At 36.1% G+C, this 22,358-nt stretch overlaps 1 long non-coding RNA gene across 1 annotated transcript in view; it reads left to right on the top strand.

The window, feature by feature from the left end:
- The first annotated feature begins 261 nt into the window (after positions 1-261).
- The window catches only part of LOC139438891 (uncharacterized), a 112,179-nt gene continuing 90,082 nt past the window's right edge, over positions 262-22,358 (top strand). Inside the window, exon 1 of the long non-coding RNA XR_011648682.1 lies at positions 262-429. This is a non-coding gene — a long non-coding RNA (uncharacterized lncRNA). The remainder of the gene's footprint in view (positions 430-22,358) is intronic.

The following is a 22,358-nucleotide window of genomic DNA, read 5'->3' on the forward strand; positions in this document are numbered from 1 at the left end:
TAATAAAAGACATATAAAGGCTAGACCATTATGGACACTATATCAGGTAATCATAAAACAAATAAAGTAAAACCATATTTATTATTAGCTTTGTTTTTTTAAAGATTTATTTATTTTCTCCCTTTTTCCTCCCCCTCCCACTGCCCTGCTATTTTTGCTGTCTGTGTCTCTGTGTCCATGTCCATTCACTGTGAGATCTTCTTTCTCTGTTTCTTTTTTTTTCTTTTTTTTTTTTTTTGTCTTCTTGTCTTACTCCTCTAGGATTCACCAGGATTTGATCCTGCTGGGGACCTCTGATGTGGAGAGAAATTCCCTGTCAGCGGCGCCACCTCAGTTTCTGGTTTCTGGACAGTTTCTGACCAGATGCCAAGACACCAGGAAAAAATTACAATCCATACCAAGAATATATAGCACAGTTAAAGAAACAAGGTAAGCTTCCAGATGACATAAAGGAGTTGAGACAACTAATCACAGATGTTTTAGCAAATCTCCTTAATAAATTCAATAAGATGGCTAAAGAGATACTAAGAAGACATTGGTATATCAGCTGCAGCAAATATAACATAAACATGTAAAGAAGTCATTGCTGGGGAAAGGGGAAAGGGGAAAAGGGTTCGATGTTGGGTATCTGGGAGTCCCCTATATTGTATATGTGAATTACTGTGATCTAAAACTTTTCTGAAGACAAAATTAAAAATTAGAAAAAAAGGAAAGGATGTAGACACTGAGTAAGAAATGATAGTGCCTTGCCACTGTATATACAGGGCAACACCTATTACAGTGATGAAAGGCAAAACGTTAGAAACAAAGCTTTATAATATTTTTCATTTTATTAATACACCAATTTATTTTTACTTTTATTATTTCTAATTACTATGTATTCTATTTCTAAACTTTAAACCCATCACTGTATTTCAATTTCCTATTAATTGAATTTGGCAAAATATTAGAATTCATTGTTGAAGAAGTTTTGGACCACAGAGAGGTTCAACTATGGCAGGAGAGGAACTGTGGTGTGGGGTGTTGTTGATTGGGGGCACATGGGTGGGGGAAGTTCTCCAGGACATGTATGTAGGGAACATAAATATGTTAGGATATATGTTGGGTATTTTTATAGTAATTACAGTTACAAACATCAACTGAGGGAGTGCTGAATTTCCACCTAGGGAGCTCTGTCACATTCCCCAATGGAACAACAATAATCCCCCAAGTGCAATGGCAAAGATCAACAAGGAATGCTGGTTCAATAATGAGCCCTTGATACTGATGATTATGCTTAGGAGCCTGTGTGCCTGAAATATGAACTAAGCCTAGAGCTGTAGGGTGCCTAAGAGTTACCCCCTGAGAGCCTCCATGTTGCTCAAATGTGGCCACTCTTTAAGCCAAACTCAGTATGTAAATGCATTACCTCCCCCCCAACATGGGACATGACTCCTGGGGATGAACCTCCCTGGTGCCAAGGGATTACTACCAATCATTAACTGGAGAAGCAACTAGAAAGAGACCTTGAATAAGAGTCAACTCAGACCAGCAGACTATCTCAGCCTACATGTTGAATCAAGTGTTAAAAACTGCTCTTTGACCTTGAATAAAAGGGGGAAATGGCAAAGACAAATGTGTTGATATGGCTAAGCGTCTTCCAAAAAGAGTCAGAGGGAAGCGGGCTTGGCCAAGTGGTTAGGTCATCCGTCTACCACATGGGAGGTCCGTGGTTCAAACCCCGGGCCTCCTTGACCCATGTGGAGCTGGCCCATGCACAGTGATGATGCGAGCAAGAAGTGCCATGCCACGCAGGGGTGTACCCGTGTAGGGGAGCCGCATGCGCAAGGAGTGTACCCCATAAAGAGAGCTGCCCAGCACGAAAGAAAGTTCAGCCTGCCCAGGAATGGTGCCGCACACACGGAGAGTTGACACAACAAGATGATGCAACAAAAAGAAATACAGATTTCCGGGCCACTGACAACAACAGAAGTGGAACACGCAGCAAATAGACACAGAAAACAGACAACTGGGGGAGGGAGGGGGAAAGAAGTTTTTAAAAAAAAGAGTCAGGAGGTCATCAGAGGGGTCACACTTATGCATACCTCAACAGGACCCCAGAAAAAGCCAAAGTAAATACAACCCTAGGTACTGGTTCTCCTGAAGGCTATGGAGATCCACAGGGTATATAGTCATGGCACATGGATTTGGAGCTCTGTGCCATGTTAGAGGGCCCTACTTTGGAGTTTGTGCTCCTGAGTGTGATGGAGCTGGACTCAGATGTGACTTTTCTACATATACCTCTTCTTTCGCTTTTACTGAACCTGTGGTTGGTGCTAGGGTTGGTCAAAACTCAGGAGACTTGAATCTCTGGACTGCCCATGTGCCAGCTGGGCCCTGAGCCTCAGCTGAGTGGTGACTCCTACTCTCTGGTTTGTTGGTGTTACCCAGGTCAGCTAACAGGGAGGTGAAGATGGTCAACCACCACACCAGGGAACCAAGAGTGCCTACAACTGTAAGCAGAGGAATTGTATCCATCATCCATGTGGAATCTAAACCCCCTCTGATCTAAAGGTGGAAAGGACATCACCATCCCAGGGTCCACAGAATGGAGGAATAAAATATGTACTAGAGTGGACTTACTGATATTCTACTATAAAACTATTGTGACAAGTAATAGAAGAAATTTTAACATCGAGGTGGAGAAAGTGGCCACAGTAGTTGCTGAGGGCAGGGAGAGAATAGAAGAGATGTGATGTGGGGGCATTTTTGGGATTTTGAGTTGTCCTTAATGATATTGCAGGGTCAGATACTGGACTTTATATATCCTGCCATAACCCACTGAATGTACTGGGGGAGAGTGCAAACTACAGGGTAAACTATTATCTGTGTAGTACAGCAGTACCCCAAAATGTGTTCACCGAGTGCGATAAGTGTGCCGCAATGATGAGGGAGGTTGTTGGTGTGGGAGGAGTGGGGTGGGGGAGTGGGGGTATACAGAAACCTCATATTTTTTAATGTAACATTTTTTTGTGTGATGTATTTTTATCTTCAAAAAATACAATTTACAAAAATGCTATGGTGGGGGTGGGGAGTGGGTTATATGAGAACCTCATGTTTTTTGTTTTTTTATGTTTTTTAATGTAACATTCCTTGTCATCTATAAACTTGAATAAAAATAAAATTGGAGGAAAAAAAGAAGACATTGGATAAGCAAAAAGAAGACTTTGAAAACACATGTAGAAAAATAGCAGACCTTATGGAATGGAAGGCACTGTAAATGAAATTAAAAATACTTTGAAATCATATAAGAACAGATTTGAGGAGGCAGAACAAAGGACTGGTGAGCTTGAAGAAATGGCCTCCAAAATTGAACATACAAAAGAACAAATGAAGAAAAAATAACAAAAGAAGGTTTCAGAACTAAATGACAGCAAGAGACATGCAAATGTATGTTTCATGGGTGTCCCAGAAGGAAAAGAGAAGGGGAAGGGGCCAGAAGGAATATTTGAAGAAATAATGGTAGATAATTTCCCAATCCTATGGGAGGACATAGATATCTGTGTCCAAGAAGCACAATTGGGTACTCCTACCCAAATAAATCCAAATAGGGCAACTTTGAAACACATATTGATCAGAATGTCAAATGCCAAAGACAAAGAGGGAATTCTGAGAGCAGCAAGAGAAAAGCAATGCATAACATATGAGGGATACCCAGTAAGATTAAATACCAATTTCTCATCTGAGGCAAGAAGACAGTGGTATGATATATTTAAGATTCTGCAAGAGAAAAATTTCCAGCCAAGAATCTTTTATCTGGCAAGAGTGTCTTTCAGAAATGAGGGTAAGTTTAGAATATTCACAGATAAACAGAAACTGAGAGAGTTTGTAACCAAGAGACTGAATTTGCAGGAAATACTAAAGGGTATGCTACAGTCTAAACAGAAAAGACAGAACAGAGAGACTTGGAAAAGAGTCTAGAAATGAAGATTATATCAGTAAAAGTAACTAAAAACTTTAAAAGAACAGTGAAAATAAAATACATACAACAGATAAAACCCAAAGGTCAAAATGGGTGAAATAAGAACTACCTTCACAGTAATAACATTGAATGTTAGCAGATTAAACTCCTTGAAAATATATGGATTGGCAGAATGGATAAGAAAATATAAGCCTGTCTGTAAGATATCCTAGACCCAAGAACACCAATAGATTGAAACTGAAAGGCTAGAAAAAGTTATTCTACACATTCAGTAACATAAATACATACATACATACATACATACATACCTGGAGTGGCTTTACTTATGTCAGATAAAATAGACTTTAAAAGACACTAGTAATGTGCCATCTGATGAGGAAGTCCGGGAAAAAATTCCATTTACAATAGTGACTAAATGAATCAAATATTTAGGAATAAACTTAACTAATGATGTAAAGCATTTGTATTCAGAAAACTACAATGCACTGTTAAAAGAAATTTTAAAAGACCTAAATAATTGGAAGAACTTTCCATGCTCACAGACTGGAAGACTAAATATCATTAAGATGTTAATTCTATCCAAATTGATAAACAGATTCAATGCAATCCCAATAAAAATTCCACCAGCATTTTTTTCAATAAATGGAAAAATTTAATTGACTGGATAAGTGGCCCTGATAGCCAGTAACATCTTAAGGAAAGGAAAGGCAAAGTTGAAGGAGTCTCACTTCTGGACTTTAAATCATATTACCTAATTAAAGTGGAAAAACACATGGTACTGTCATAAAGTCAGACACATAGACCAATGGAACCAAACTGATGGTTCAGAAACAGACCCTCACATCTCTGAACAAGTGATTTTTGACAAGCCTGTCAAATCCACCCAGCTTGGACAGAACAGTCCATTCAACAAGTGGTATTGAGAGAACTGGATATCTATAGTCAAAAGAAGGAAAGAGAACCCCTGTCTCACATCTTATACAAAAATTAACTCAAAATGGATAAAAAACCTAAATATAAAAGTAAGAACCATAAAGCTTCCAGAAGAAAATATAGGAAAACTTCAAGACCTGGTGGTAGGTGGTGGATTCTTAAACTGATGCTTAATGTATATAGAAGTTTTAGTTACTTTACTGTAAAAGTGTGGAGATGTATAGTTGATGGTAACACATTATAGTGAGTAACAACTGGTTTATAAATGGGAATGTGGATGGAAATGGTAGTCTTGGGATATAAATGTCAACTGAAAAAGAGCTAGAGAATAATCTAGGGACTGAATAACACAGTAAACTCAGAGGTGGATGAGAACTGTGGTTGATTGTACAGATGCAAGAGTGTCTTTTGTGAGCTAGAGCAGATGTACATCACTGTTTCAGGGTGATGGTAATGTGGAGAAACATGGGAAACATACATCTGAAGTGATCTATGGACTGTGGTTAACAACAATAATATTCATGCTTCTATGCCAAAGATGTACTGTGTTGATGGGGAAGTATGGAAAAAGTGTGCCAGATGTACACTATGGATCATGGTTAGTGGTAATAGTCTAATGATAGTATCTCATAAACTGTAACAAATGTTCCACCGCTGTGTGGTGTGTTGATAGAGGGTAGTGGTAATAATCTGATGATATTAGCTCATAATCTGTAACAAATTTCCACCACAGTGTGGTGTGTTGATAGAGGGCTGTTGTATGGGAATCCTGCAAATGTGCATGATTGTTTTGTAAGTTCACAACTTCTGTAATAAAAATATATTTTAAAAAATAATAATAGGGTGTGTTGGGGGAAAATACACCAAATGTATGATATAGACTATAGTTAGTAGTAAGATTTTTATGATATTCTTTCATAATTTGTAACAAATGTCTCACAACAATGCAAGGTGCTGGTGGTTTGTTGATGTATGGGACCCCTGTATGATGTTATGCATGTTTGTTCTGTTAAGTTCACATTTACCGTACCCTTATTGTTATGTATATTCATGTATAAATGATATAAAAATAATAATAATTGTGTGTGATTTGGGGGGAAATATACCAAATGTAAGATACTCTGGTTAGTAGTAATATTTTGAGGATGCTCTTAAATCATTAGTTAAAAATTTTTCATAACAATATAAGCTATTGGGAGTAGGGTGAGGTATGAGAGCCCTATATGATGTTATGTATGTTTGTTTTGTAAGTTCACAACTATTACTATACACTTATTGTTTATGTATGTTTATGTATAAGTGATATACTTAAAATTTTTTTAAAAATATGAAAAATTGGTTAATAGCCATAGTATATAAAAAAACTATCAAAAATTAAAATTAAAAATTATATTCATGCCAATTTTTAGAAAATCGGAAGCATATAAATAGATACTTAACATCAAAAGGAATCCAGGGACCAATACACACGAAAATATGTACAGTAATTACTAAAAGCAATTAGTATTTTTTAACAATTAAATTGGCTATTTTTTGAAAACCATTTGTTGTTGAGTATGCAGTGAAATGTTGTTTTCTTGTTGGAATGAAAAGTAGTGCAAAGTTTTACGAAGGAAATTAGGTAATAATTTCAAAAACCATAGAAATATTTGTATACTTTGATCTACTATATCCTTCCACTAATTTCTTTCAAGGAAACAATGAGAGATGTGTATAACTATTTATAAGAATGTTTATCTTAATGTTATTTTAATAGCAAAAATTTTCAAACACCATGAATATACAAATAATTTGATAAATTGTGGATCTTTTATTCATATGATAGGATATTACTCAGTCAATAAAAACATATTTTTCAAAGACTATTTATTGATATGGGAAAACGCTCACAATATTACACTGAATGGAAAAAGCAGATTTAAAAAATGTACATATAGTTTTTTCCCAGTTTGAGTTTTTATAATCTTCATCGTAAATGTGCTAGAAATAACTAACATGAGATATTAACAGTTTTATCTCTGGTTAGTAGGATTACGAATAATTTTTATTTTCTTTTTTATACTTTTTGTGTTCTTCAAATAATTATACAATCAATTATAATTTAAAATAAAATCATTGTTAAAAGAGTGATTCTTCAAATATTTTTCCCACATGAAATAACACATTTAGTAGCATCGTCTGCCTTCATCTGCAGTAAGGGAGGAGGAACAAATATTCATTTAGTCCTTTTTAAAAACATTTGAAAAAGCACAGGGGTTAATGGTCCCAGTTAAGAGATGGAGAGATTGTAGATTAGTGAGAATAAATGATTTGTCAGTATTCAGTTAGTTCAACAGGCATTTTTTAGCATATCATAATTGTGGATAAGATTAGACATTTGGGCATTAGGAATAAAAAGTTAAAATTAGTTACCAAGAGTTTGCAACCTTATACTAGGGGACATTGTATAATAATTATTTTCAGCTAGTAGGCTAATTCTGGTAGAGTTATGCAGTAGAAACTACAGAGAAAATATTAGTTGAGCCATATGAAATTGCCAATATTCAAATATTTTTGACTTACGAAAATGACATTTTCATATGGTCCATTCTAATACACCTAAACCATAATGGGAGTAATGCCTGAGTTGATCTTGATGAGGAAATATGAGGTGACCAGATAAAAGGATAGACATCAGTTAGGGTCAAATCAGGAGACAAAACATAGGGTAAATTGAATAGGGAAAGTTTAATATAAAGAATCATTAACTACAAAAGGTAATTTGATTAATGAGGGATTGGTTAGTAAGATGTAAAAAGAACTTCGAATGATATGAAAAGAGTAGGTGTAAGGATCAGCCACTACCCCTAGGGCTGAGATAGAAATCCCAGGGAAGATCCCCCCACTCTCCTCCCCCATTGCTCCCACACCCAGGTCTGAGAAGGCACAGCCATTACTCACTGAACAGCAAAAAAGTTACTGTGGCAGAACTTGCTGAAAATACCTGCTCCAGGGTGCCAGGGAAAGCTGTTTACTGGGACGTATCTCACTGAAGGCACTCTGCTACGTTACAGCGCAAAGGGGTCCTATGGAAAGCTGTTTGCTGCTTGTTGCTGCTGAGGGCCCTGCACTGGAGAAGCAGCCTGAGCTGCAGGAGGCTATTACTGGAGAAGCTGCCCAACACCACAAGACATGGATGCTGGGAAGCCATGTGCACTGCAGGGGCCAGACACTGGAGAAGTTGCAAGTACTACAAGAGTCTTGTGCGAGTGCTGTAGGAGCTTGGCTGGAGAAAGTTGCCCACACAGCAGAAGCCGGCTGTAGAAGCACTTCAGGACCAAGAAAAAACTACTTCCTCCAGCATTGTCTCTTCATTGCCCTCTACTGGCAAAGCTTACCACTCTGCCAGCTGATAAACACTTATTTAAAAGATCCAGCTACATGTTTGCACAGCAGGCAGTAAAGGGTGACTGGAACTGAGAGGCAATAAACTGATAACTAGTCCAGTGTGGAAAATGAGTCTTGCAGCCAGAAGGAACAGCATGAGATGAGACATGTGAAGATGACTTTCATATCTGGCAGTATGATGGATTAGATCCCAGATTGGCATTCCCACTACCAACCAAGCAAACAAAAACTAAATATTCTGGATAAATAAAGAAAGAAGCTTGCATTTAAATGTATCAGTGAGGTGGCAAGAACATAAATGGTACTTAGATGCCAAAACTAAGGGAAAGCATGAACTTGAACATTGATGATGGCTTTCACTTTGGAAGCACTTACCAAATCTTTTGAACTTGAACTTTAGTTTTCAGGGTCTTGAGGAATGCAAGGGACAAAAAATTATGGTTATCCCTTCCACATCATGACTATCCTCAGAGCAGTTTTGATATATCATGGGTCAGCAAAAGAAATTAAATGGGAATTTGGAGGGAGTTTTGTGGAAGGCACAGATGACACTCAAAGGCCAGCAGATGACATAGAATAAGTTTAGAAACTCAGAAATGCATAAAGTATATGTATAGTATTGTATAATACTTAACCCATGTTTTACAAATAAGGTACTGTAAACACCCCCAAAGAGAAAAAGAACAAATTCAGACTTTTTCTCTGGTATGAAGGGAGGGTCAAAAAATTTTGCATGGATTTTCCAGCTTACAAGGAGGGGCACCACATTCCTAACCACCATGATGTGGAAGGGATAGGTGTAATTCCAAGATCTTCTCAAATTTGAAGTCTAATAGTGAGATCCTCTTAAATTTCACTGGAATGCAAGACACTCAATGTGAGGGTAAATATAGGTTTAATATGTACTTTTATTTAGTATGACAATGAAATAAACCACCTCATTCCCCATTTCCTAAGGGGACTGAAAGGAAAATTGCAGTATTAAACTTTGGCACTGGTTGAAATGAGGGGGAAATTTCTCACCTCAGAAGTCATAACCACAGGCCGGCCCATAGAGGATTACAACCTGAATTCACACCACCCATGCGATCTGAAAAACTTGAGGTGAAAATTTACAGTAATGCCAGGTTGGTAATGTTCCCTTAGGGATTGAAAAAATAGACACAGATCCTCTTAGATAGAAAGCTGCCTTCAACACAGGTTTCAGAGAGGTCCCACAAATAAATTCTGATCATTACTAGGTCACCATCAAAATCACAAAGTACACAAGGAAATATGGCCACAATGAGCAAGAATCAGTATAAACAATAAACACACAAAGGCTTCACCTATTTGAATTATCAATATAACTAGTATGTTTACTATATATTTAAAGAAATAAAAGACTAAAATTTACCATGATTAATCAAAATGAGTCACATAGAGCTGAAAAGTTGTAATAATTTTAAAAATTCAATAGATTAGTTTAAAGCAGATTAGATGCTGCTGAAGTCAGAATTAGTGAAATGGAAGATAGAACTGAAGAATGTAGTGCAGAGAGATAGAAAGGAAAAAACTATGAGACATTGAGACATGAATGAGCCTGAGACGGTTTCACATACATTGAACTGGAATTCCAGAAAAAGATGTGTGGTAGAATGGTAAAGGGGCAATATTTAAAGAGGTAATGTTAGAAAATTTTCCAGAACCAATGAAAAACATGTATCCAAAGATTCAAGATACACAACAAATTCCAAACAGGATAAATAAAAAGAAATCCACACCCAGCAACCTTGTAGATCAATGCCAAACACCAGACGTAAGGATAATGTAAAAGAAAAAGAAAAAAGATTTCCAAGAAGAGAAACTTAAACTGAGACTAACCACTGAAGACAAAAGAAGGTAGAATAATAATTTCATTGTGCTAAAAGAAAATAACTTCTACCCTGGAATTATATGCCCATCAAAAATATATTTCAAAATAAGGGAAAAATGAAGACATGTCAGATAAACAATAACTGAGTTTGCAATCAACCATCTCTAAACTAAAGAAATTCTAAAGAATGTATTTCAGATGGAAAAAAAATTATTCCAGATAGATTTCTGAGATTCAAGATGAGCTGATAAAGTATAAAAATATGAGTAGACCTAAGTGAGCATTGACTGTAAAAAATAGTGATTTTGAAGGGCTGAAAAATATATAGCAAAAATATACAGCAAAACATAGTCTATGGTTAACTCAAACATATAAAATACAAAATTATGAGTCTTGATTATTATCTTAGGTTTGTAATATATATGTTCATGGCAAGGATGAAAATAAACATGAATAAATAAACATACTTTAGAGGTAGTATCTTATGGTACATAAATACTCTTTTAAAATACCATTTAATATTGCCATCAAAATTTAGAAAAAAATAAAAATGAAACTATTTAAATAAAATAAAATGCATCAGTCAAAAAAAAAAAATAGCCTGTAAATTGTGAGGGATAATCAGAGTTAAATTGTTCCAGAGATGTTTTATTGTTCAAGAGAATAATCTAGATAATAATTTTAGTATTTGATAATTTAAGTATTATGCTAAAATTTCAATGGTAAGTACTAAAATATTAGACATAGAGTGGGCTAATCCATATTTTCAGATTTTTTCCTATGATCTTTTATTATTTAGTTAATAAAAATATTTATTTTTTATCCAACTAAGATGGGAATTGATTGGCTTTTATGAAAAGTTCAGATATATTTGAGCTTTATGAGTGGTTTAATCAGTGCTGTGTTGTTATATTTTCTTTTCACTGTTTTTTCAGAATGGTCCTCTTACTTCATTCATATAAAATGGTTGCAGCAATTTTAGTGAGCACATCTGTAAGACTCAGATTCCAGAGGAAGAGAGAACATTTCTTTATTCAACTCACAAACAAAACTCTTAGATTTCACTCTGATTCACCCTTGGCCACAATGAATGTCATGCACTGTCTCTCTTAGGCCTGGTTTATACAGATCACTCTATGTGTCTGAGTCCATGAAGCTAAAAGAAAAGAAAACATCTGTTATGAGGATTAGCATCCCTCTATCAGTCATTTACTACATGTAGGCTTATAGAAACTTTGTTAGTTCTAAAATTGAGTTTATAAACTTTTAGAATAATTTGAATAAACCAAACTTACATTCCTGGGATAAGCTCTACTTTTTCATGATGTAATATCTTTTTTATGTATGACTGGATTCAACTTGTTAGTATTTTGTTGAAAATTTATGAGTCTGTTGGAATATTGGTTTACTGTTTTCTTTTCTTGTAATGTTCCAGTTTCTGGTTTTGGTACCAGAGTAATGCTGTGCTAATAAAATGAGTTGGAATGTATCCCCACCTCTTCCTGTATTTTCTGAAAGCATTTTGTATTAGTTTGTTGTTAATTCTTCCTTAAATAATCAGTAGAATTCACTAGTGAAACCTGAAATTTTTCTTTCTAGGAGGTTTTTAAATTATGTAGTTCTCTTTGTTTAATTAGGGTAAATTAGGTTTCTATTTCTTCTTTTGTTATTTTTGGTCATTTGTGTTTTTCAAGGAATTTGTTAATTTCAACTAAGTTGAAATTATTGGTTCATATTTGTTGATAATTATTCTTTAATATTTGTAAGATTTGTAGGGGTCTTTCATCTTTCATTCTTGATATTGATAATTTGTGATTTTTTTCTTTTTAAAACTTTTAAAAATAATTTGAATATAATATACAACTTCATATTGCATAATTATGAAAGCCAAAGCCAAACTTGATGTGAATGAGACATAACTGCCATTGAAAGTCACATTTGTAGATTCAGTACAAAGGAAATCTAAGAATGTTGGGGTTACTTGAAGTTGAAAGGAATTAATCATTAGTTGATCAATAGTAATAATTTATATTTGGGTTACAATTATTAACAATAGGATGGTTAAGAGGAGAGAGTTGTTAAATAAATGGACTAATAAATTTCTTAAATTCAAAGTGAGGGAAAACTAGACTGATACAGATGAATATTCAAGGAAATTGCTGCAATTTGATAAATGCCACATGCATTTATCTTTCTAAAACAAAAATATGAATTTGTAAATCCCCTAGTTAAAGATTATCATTGTTTTCCCATTGTTTATATGATCCATTTGAATGTCTGTGGGTGGCATTTAGGGCTTTTTAGAGCATGGTTCCATCTTATTTATCCAGCCTCATCTCTTACCTTTTTCTCCAATATATTGCAGTCATCCTAGACACAATCTTAGATAAAGAGATAGCTAGAGAGGAAACAGGCAGAGAGAGAGAGATGACAGAGTTTGAGGGAGCCTCATCTTACTGTACTTTCTGAAAGAAATATTCAAGGCCCAACTCAATGTCATATGTAGCTTTTTCCCCCCCCTCACTCTCAGTATAACTAATAGCATCTTTTTGTTTTCCAATGCCATTTGCTTATCCCTCTAGTCTATTATAACACATGGCATACTTAATCAGACATAGATGCTTAAGTAGCTGCTCCCTTACAAATTGAGGCTTTTAGGACATTGACTGTCTTATACATTTTTGTACCCCAAAGTTCTAGCACAATGCTTTGCATATTGTAGGCATTCAGCAAATGTTTACTTGATGCAAAGACATATGATAACTCAACAGTCCAAAATCACAATCTCACTGTTACAAATTAGAACTTTGTAGAGGAAGACACTATTCTTTGACTTGGGAAGATAACCACCAATCTGGATCAACTAATTTACAAATGTGAGTCTGTTTTTCAAAAGGCAGAACAATCAAAGTGTAAGTTGAGCTAGAAAAGGATTATCATTTTCATGTACAAAAGAAACTACACTTATCAAAACAATTATAACATAATTGTAGGTTAACTTAGCTGCTGAATGAACAGTATGAGTATACTGTTAATTTTGCAGGTCAACATTTTGACCTCAGATGTGAATTTGCAAATGGATTAAAACTATATTAAAAATATAATCCTAAAAATGTATTGGAAAATTGCTTCAAGGTGTACTAAAATAGAGACATGAGAATATCATTAAAGTCTACCATAGACTAGACATGGTACTATTTGATAGGCCTAATAAACTTTTAATACTTATTGATATTCCTGTTTTACTAAGCATAAATATTACATGAAATACATAGAAGATAAACCTATGTTATTCAGGTTAAATAGCCAAGAGAAAAATGACATTTATAGCATCCCAAGTAATGCCAATTGTCATCTTAAGGACTCACTTTAATTATCGGTGTTTAAGAGTATATAATAAATAAAATGTTTTAAGAAACTACATTTATCATGTCTTTGCATTAGTTCCAAATATAATATTTTTGCAAACAACAAAACTTTTTCTCCTTTATATAGTAAATGATTATAGTCACACTGGAACAATGGTTTTCCACCTTTTCAAGTAAACCTGAAGAATATGATATACTCCCATCAGTAATAGTGTATTATTACAGTAGTAAAATACAATCTGAAGGAGAGACACTGTCATCACACTGAGAATCACTGTAATAGAGTAAGATAATGATGAAAATAATTCATTCTTTCCCATATAGCCTTCTTGGGGAATTTGACAATTCTTTCACAGTGCTGGAAAATATTAGATACTCAAACCAGGAATGTTTCTGCACACCGTGTTAGTGGCCACAAAAGCTGAAGGTGATTTAGCAACTGATAGCAGCTAGCACTTAGGGACATTCACTGTGGGCCATGTGTATTTGATAAGTAGGCAGAGAACATTGAGATGAGAGATCAGGTAGTAGAGGGAGAGATGAAGAAAGAAGTGACTATGGGCTCTAGGTTTCTAGTTCCGGATCCATTCCAGCTGTGAGACTAGACTCAGATTCTTCCTGCCCTTAGATTCTGCAATTTCCTTGGGTCCAGTCTTCACCTAAGCTTTCTCCAGTATGTTCTATTTCAAGTGGACCTTAAGAATGAGGGCATAGAGTTAAGAAATCTGTAAGTGCCCATATAGTCTAATTTTTAAGATCCGATTAATTTGAGATACATAAACACAATGTATCTATCAAAATACTGCCAACATACCAGTATTGCCAAATATTTCAAATGTTTATTCTTTGTTAAGGTTAGAAAATAAGAATTGGAGTTTGTGATTGTTTTTATTTTAAAAAGTAGTTTTATTTACACACTGTACAATACATCCAAATTGTACAGTCAGTAGCTTTCAGTATATTCACAGAATTGTGCATTCATCTCCACAGTCAATTTTAGAACATTTTCATTGCTCCAAAAAGAAAAACCCCATATCCCTTATAACCCCCTGTTATAGACATTGGTGTGGTACCTTTGTTACAATTAATGAAAGAATATTAAAATTTTACTGTTACCTATAGTCCATGATTTGCATTAGGTGTATTTTTTCCCATATACCACCCTATTATGAACACCTTTTAATAGTGACATACAATTGTTCTAGTTCATGAGAGAAAATTCTTGTATTTGTACTATTAACCACATTCATCGTCCACACGAGGGTTCGCTGTTACAGTCCCATGTTTCATCCTCTGCTTTCCTTCTGTTGACATATGTGACCCTAAAATTCCCCTTTCAACCACAATCACACACACAATTCAGAGCTGTTAATTATACTCACAATAAGGTGCTAGAAAGCTAATGTGTAATATTCTTTATTCCAGATCATCTTTCAGCCTGGACTTTTCTAGAATTTGACAAACTTTTTCTGTAAAGGACCAGATGGTTAGTATTTTAGGTTTTATAGGCCATCTGATCTGTCACAACTATGCACCTCTGCCATTGTAGCACATGAGAGTACTACAGAAAGCACTATGGAAAGCATTCACAGTTAATACAAAGAATGAGTTGTGTTCCAATAAATAGGCAATGGGCCAGATTTGGCCCTTGCCATAATTTACTGATAACTGGAATAAATATTATAACCCAGTGGGCATAATCAGCTTAAAGTTTTAGTATTACATCTTCCAGTGATTCTCTGAAATCTTGAAAATTCATTCAGTGTTTTTCAGACTCAAGCTTTTAACTTTATAAAATAATAGTATGATAATTCTACTTGGCCTTAAAGAATTTGATGAGGAATTTAATAAATCAAATGAGGTAAACTATAGTAAAATATTAACTATAGTGGCTGGCACAGAATTTATTCAATAAGTATTGTCTGTGTCAGACTTTTTTCTAAGTACCAGAGAGATATCAGGGAATAAAACAAAATAGAAGTACGTGCTGTTTTTATTTGTGAGGGACAGACTGAACACTAGAGAGAAGTCCCTAAACTCTATACATTTCACTGACCAATCAACTATCAAATAGAAAACTTCAAAAAATTTAAAATGCTGATAAATAAAATTTAAACAGCCAGCACTATAAATAGCCCTATAACAAGAGGGGAAAATTAAATCACACTGTGATAGCTAATAAATACTGTAATTTAGCATAGTGTTAAATGTAATAGATGTTCCTATGAGTGAGATTATACGATATTTGTCCTTTTGTGTCTGGCTTATTTCATTCAAAACTACATGAAATAATTAGAATATAAAAGCTCATAGAATCATAATCTAGAGTATAGGTTAACAGGGGACTGGGTGGGGGTAGAAATAGGGAGTTAAGGCTTAAAATATACAGAGTTTCTACTTGGGATGATGGAAAATTTGGGTGATAGCACAACATTGTATACATAATTAACTGCAATGAATTATATATTTGAATGTGGTTAAAGGAGAACTTTCAGATTGCTTATGTAGTACTAGAACAAAATTTTTTTAAAAAATCCATAGAAGTGCACAACACAGGGGACCCTAAGTTAAACCATAGACTATTGTTAATAGTACAATTATAAAAATGTGCTTTCCTCAGTTGTAACAAATGTTTCACACCAATACAAGGTGTTAATAGGGGGGTATATGGGAATCCTGTAGTTCATGCATGATTGTTCTGTAACTACATCTTCTCTAATTAAAAAAAAAAAAAGATGTGTTTAACATGTTAGGAAAATAGTTATTTTGGTTCTTAGGTTAATATAAAAAAAAACAACTACAATTCCTATGCTATATGTTTGGGTTCATTCGGTCTTGAATGAAAATTCTTACCACCTGTCTGCTATATACAGTCTAGGTGGTTTTAGTTAAGTTTCTAATAAGTTTTGACTGGTAAAGACTAAAGATATAAAAGGATCAGGAAGCCAGAAGCCTCCCTCCTAGGTTCCTTCCAGAAGAAGGTCGAGGGTCCAATGACTTAGAGATAAAGATTTATACAGTTGTTCTCTTAACACAATATAAAGTTATCTTCCAGAATACAGATAAGTAGATTATAAAGAAGTTATCCCACTAGGTTGTGGATTAGCAGGTCTGAGTCCAAGAACCTTACCCTATGTGCTCCAAAATTATGGGGTTCTTAAAACAAAAGTGTATTTATCTCCACCTTCATGGAGTTCAAGCTCTTTGTAAATAGTGGGATTCCTTTTAGTCTTTGTAACATCCTCAGGGACAGAAGAGGTAGGGGGGCAAGCGGAGGGAAAGTATCTGTCTTTTGTGAAAGGAAAAAATTTAGTCAAAATATTTTACTTCTTATGGGAACCAAAAACTTCTTTGCCCTGATGGTGAATCCTTAGAGTTAGGCTGAGATCGGTCTTAAACCTTCCACCTGATTTCAGGAAATGCTCAGGGCTTTGCTGCCTGCTTCTTTCACAAATTGCTCCTGAAAGTGGTCTCTGGTAAATTAAACTCTAAGCTAAGTAGAAGATCATCAGTTTAATCATCTGTTGTGATAATTTGAAATGCTGATTCTGGGGCCCCACCCCAAATCTATTCAATTAGAAGTTCTGAAGTATGTGTGAGGAGAAGAGAGAAAAGTGTGTGTGGGGACAGGAGGCAGTGGTCGTTATTCAAGAATCTGCATTTTTAATAGATTCCCTAGTCGATTGTTAAGCAAAGATAAAAGCTGCTTTTCTAACACATCCCTTCCCACAATACCATTTAATTTTTGTCATTATAAGGATCACTCTTGACAACGCTGCTGTATCAAGATACTGTATCCTGACCTTCCGGGGACAGTTAAAAAAATTTTAACAGTGATGGAGGTGGTTTACCAAGTTTCCTTAAATCAAAAGGAATCAAATTGGTAAGGATTAAGCAGATAGGATTAGCTGCTGGAGTTCAAGAGCAAGGGTCTTTAGCCTAGGGTCAATGGGTGAGGAAAAACATATCTTTATTTTCACTAGCTTCTAACTGAAAATTAGTATTTCTTTCTACAATCAATGTGGCAACAAACCACAAAACTGTTAACCAAACCTGTGACTGTCACCAACAGAAATCACAGATATTTCCATATCACATTTTAGTTTACATTCATCACAACTTCAAATTACAGCCAGTTTTAGACTCTATCACTAGATCTTATTTAAAATGTTAATAAAGAAGCACGGATATTACCATTTGACACATTTTAAAATTTTTTTTTTTTTTTTAAAGATTTATTTTATTTATTTAATTTCCCCCCCTCCCCTGGTTGTCTGTTCTTGGTGTCTATTTGCTGCGTCTTGTTTCTTTGTCCGCTTCTGTTGTCGTCAGCGGCTCGGGAAGTGTGGGCGGCGCCATTCCTGGGCAGGCTGCTCTTTCTTTTCACGCTGGGCGGCTCTCCTCACGGGCGCACTCCTTGCGCGTGGGGCTCCCCCACACGGGGGACACCCTTGCGTGGCGCGGCACTCCTTGCGCGCATCAGCGCTGCGCATGGCCAGCTCCACACGGGTTGAGGAGGCCCGGGGTTTGAACCGCGGACCTCCCATATGGTAGACGGACGCCCTAACCACTGGGCCAAAGTCCGTTTCCCTTAAAATATTTTGATAACTACAATTCAATATAGTTGGTTACATACCTTTATAATCTTATAATTTTATTATATACATTTAGAAACATTCTGAAAGTGATCTGTAGGCTTCACCTTTTCTGAAAATAAGTTTCTAAATACATATTATATGGCTTCATATCATTGCCAAGGAAGTCCATGAAACAAGAAGTTAAGAATTTCTGTTCTAAAGAAATCCCAAATCATCAAGTGGCTTTTGGAACAATGAGCAATGAATATTTTAAGATTGCTCTAACCAGCCAGAGGTTTTTGCTGGTTTAACTCTGTGTTAATCATCCCGACTAATATACTAAAGGCTTCCCAGTTAGTAGTTAAATATCTTAGACTAAGAACAAAAGCTTCTTCATCCTTGCTCATCTAACCAGCTTCACAGTAACCAACCCTGTCAGCCCATGGAATTTAACCCCCATGGCCCTTTATATTGTGTGCCCCATAGCCCTAAAGTTGTCTATCTGGCAATTCTTTGGTTCTTCATTTGTATTATGGTCATTAACTCAAGGGCACTTTGGACTTATAGAAGGGTATAGAAAAGAACTATGAGGTATGGTTCCAACACTCCAGAACAATGGTTCTCAAGCTCTGGTACTTGAGGCAGTTATCATTTTAGGTTAAGTATGTGAACATGAATGCCTGGGTTCAAATCTTTTCTCTGCCACTTAGTAGCTGAGTGACCTTGGGCAAATTGCTTCTGTGCTTCTGTTTTGTCATCTGAAAATTGAACATAGGACAATACTTGGTATATATTAAGCACTCATTAAATGTGAGCTGTTATTAAATACACAGAATCCTGGGCTACAGCCCAAACTCCCACCTCAGAATCTCTGGAGGCTAGGTCATCTGGACATCACAGGCAATTTTGATATACTTTAGCACTATTTTACAACCTATTTTTTCATGATTACTTCCTGAAGAAGCGTTTTTAGGCTTTTTTCCCTTAATACTACTCACCATGAAATTTTAACACTACAGATATATATCCCCTTTGGAGATCCACAAACCATTGTAATATCTGAGATTTTTTTGTGTCTCCCTCCCCAAGAACCAGTGTTAGTCCTCACAGGGGCAATGTCACCCCTATTGAGAATGCATGCCTTAAACAGTGGATTCTCAATCTTGGCTGCATATGAGAATGAAAGGGGGAAGCTTTAAAAAATTAACCATGCTTAGGAAGCACCACACACCAGGTAAATTAGAATCTTAGGTGGAGGGGTACCACAGTAAGAGTGTCTTTTTAAAAATCCCAGATGATTCCAATATGCAGCCAAAGTTGTGAACCATTGCTTTAGAGTTTGAGACCCACTTATAGGAGATTAAAATCTGGTTGGCAAAAAGGACAGAGAAGCATGAACATAAACAATGTAGACATGAACAGAACAGTAAGTGCTATAGGAATTCAGAAAAAAGAAAGACAAACATAGGCTGTTACAATTGGGAGAGATTTTGTCAAAATAAATTTTGAGCTGGACTAGGAATCTGAACAGAATTTGGAAAGAGAGAATAGAAGAGACATTTCAAAGCAGAAATAACATGGCCAAGAGTATAAAAAGAATATGGGGTATATTGGGGATGTGGTAGGTTGAATGGTGTCCTCCCAAAAGATATATCTACCTGGAACCTGTGATTGTGACCTTATTTGGAAAAAGAGTTTGTGGATGTAATTAAAGATCTTGTGATGAGATCATCCTGGATTAGCATGGGCCCTAAATTCAACGTTAAGGGTACTTCTGAGAGAAAAGAAGGGGAAAACACAGGGAAAAAGACAATGTGGAGATGGAAGCAGAGGTTGGAGTAGTGTGTCTGCAAGGGAAGGACTGCATCCGCCACCAGACGCTGCAAAAGGCAAGGAAAGATTCTCCTCAAGAGCCTTATGAGGGAGCAGGGCCCCGCCAACACCTTGCTTTCGAACTTCTGGCCTCCAGGACGTGAGAGAATAAGTTTCTGTTGTCAAAGCCATAAAATTTGTGGGAATTTGTTATGGCAGCCTAGGAAACAATACAGGGGACAATGAGAAAACCAATCGGATAGAGTAAAAGGATTGTATAAGAGGGGTGGAAAAAAAAACTGAAAATATAGGTTGGGTTCAAACAGGAAAGTCATTGTTTTGACAGTATACTGTTTGCAATGAGAACAATTTAAGGTCTGGGGATAGTGGGTACAACCTGATGAAACCAATGTTACTAGATGATTAATCTAGTAATTAATACTATTTAACCCACAGGGAGAAAGTAGAGTTAGGGAATCCACCTACAATTATGATAGAGTAAGGAAGTACAGAAAACCTGAATTAGTGGGATGGCCTCAAAAGGAAAAGAAAGAAATGGGTTCATACAAGAAAGTTTGTTGGATAACTGAAAGGCCTTGGTATGATAACTGCATGGCCATGACGAAGAGATATACTTCAGTAATGACTGTAAGGCATGAGTTTGAGCAAATGATGTGTGTTCCATCTAGACTATCAAACAATACATTCTCTTACTAATTTATTTTTTATTTAATTTTTATTTAACAGCTGTACTGACGTATACCTTATGTATGATAAAATCTATATATATTAAGTATATATATATATATATTTTTTTTAAAATTTATTTCTCTCCCTTTCCCCTCCAGTTATCTGCTCTCCATGTCCATTCACTATGTGTTCTTCTGTGACTGCTTCTATCCTTATGAGCAGCACCGGGAATCTGTTTCTTTTTGTAACATTATCTTGTTGTGTCAGCTCTCCGTGTGTGCAGCACCATTCTTGGGCAGGCTGCACTTTCTTTTGCGCTGGGCGGCTCTCCTTACGGGGCGCACTCCTTGCACGTGGGGCTCCCCTATGCGGGGACATCCCTGCATGGCAAGCACTCCTTGTGTGCATCAGCAGTGCACATGGGCCAGCTCCACATGGGTCAAGGAGGCCCGGGGTTTGAACCACGCACCTCCCATGTGGTAGGTGGACGCCCTATCCACTGGGCCAAGTCTGCTTCCCTGTATTAAGTATACAACTCAATGCTTTTTATTAACTTTACCAAGCAGTGCAGCCATCACTGTAAATTAGTTTTAGAACATTTTTCTCCCGATAAGAGCCCTCATGCCCATTTACACTTAATCCCAGCTCCCACCCCTAACCCCAAGCAACCAGATATCTACTTTCTTTTTCTTTAAATTTGCCTTTTTTGAATATTTTATATAAATAGGATAATAAAATATGAGGTCTCCTGTGTCTGGCTTATTTCACTTCACATAAAGTTTTTGAGGTTCATCAATCATGTACCATGTGTCAATAGTTTGATCCCTTTTAATGCTAAATGTTATTCCATTATATGAATATAGTACATTTTGTCTATCCATTCACCAGGTGGTTTGTTTCTAGTTTTTGCTGGTACAGTCATTCCTAGGCAAGTCTTTGGGTAGACATATATTTTCACTTCTCTTTTTAGATACCTAGGGGTGGAATTGCTGGGTTATGTGGTGTTTTTATGTATAACTTATTGAGAAAGTGCCAAGTTGTCTTCCAAAGTGGAAGCATTATTTGTATTCTCACCAGCAATGGAAGAGGGTTCTTGTTTCTCCCCATTCTCACAAACATTTGTTATTGTCTGTGTTCTAGCCTTTGTTGTGGCTTGAAGTTATGTACCCTGGAAAACATGCTCTTAATCTATCTCTGTGGATGTGAACCCATAGTAAATAGGACCTTTTGATGAGGTCACTTCAGTTAAGTGTGGCCCAACTGAATCTGGATGGGTCTTAATCCTATTGCTGGAGGCCTTATAGAGAAGGCCGCAGAGAGAGAAGCCACTGGTAGCAGCAGGAAACTAGCAGTCAACTGAACCTGGAAGAGAAGGAAGAGGCTGCCATGTGCATTGCCATATGATGGAAAAGCCACAGAACCTCAAAGATTGCCTGACATGAAGAAGATAAGACCCAGGAGGAAGCAAGCATTCACCTTAACAACAAGTTCCTGTTGTTAAGCCAATCCATTGTATGGTATTTGTTTTAGCACCTGGGAAACTAAAACACCATTCTTCTGGGTATGAAATGGTATCGCAGTTGGTTTCAATTTGCATTTCCCTAATGAAAAAATTATGTTGAACATCTTTCATGTGCTTATTAGCAATTCACATGTCTTTCTTGGTGATGCTGGGGGTTGAATCATATACTCCACAAAAGATATGATCTTAATCTTAAACTGCGTTCCTGTGAGCGTGAACCCATTGTCAATAGGATCTTTGGAAGATGTTATTG

The sequence above is a fragment of the Dasypus novemcinctus genome, chromosome 4, assembly GCF_030445035.2.
Source record: "Dasypus novemcinctus isolate mDasNov1 chromosome 4, mDasNov1.1.hap2, whole genome shotgun sequence".
NCBI lineage: Eukaryota > Metazoa > Chordata > Mammalia > Cingulata > Dasypodidae > Dasypus > Dasypus novemcinctus.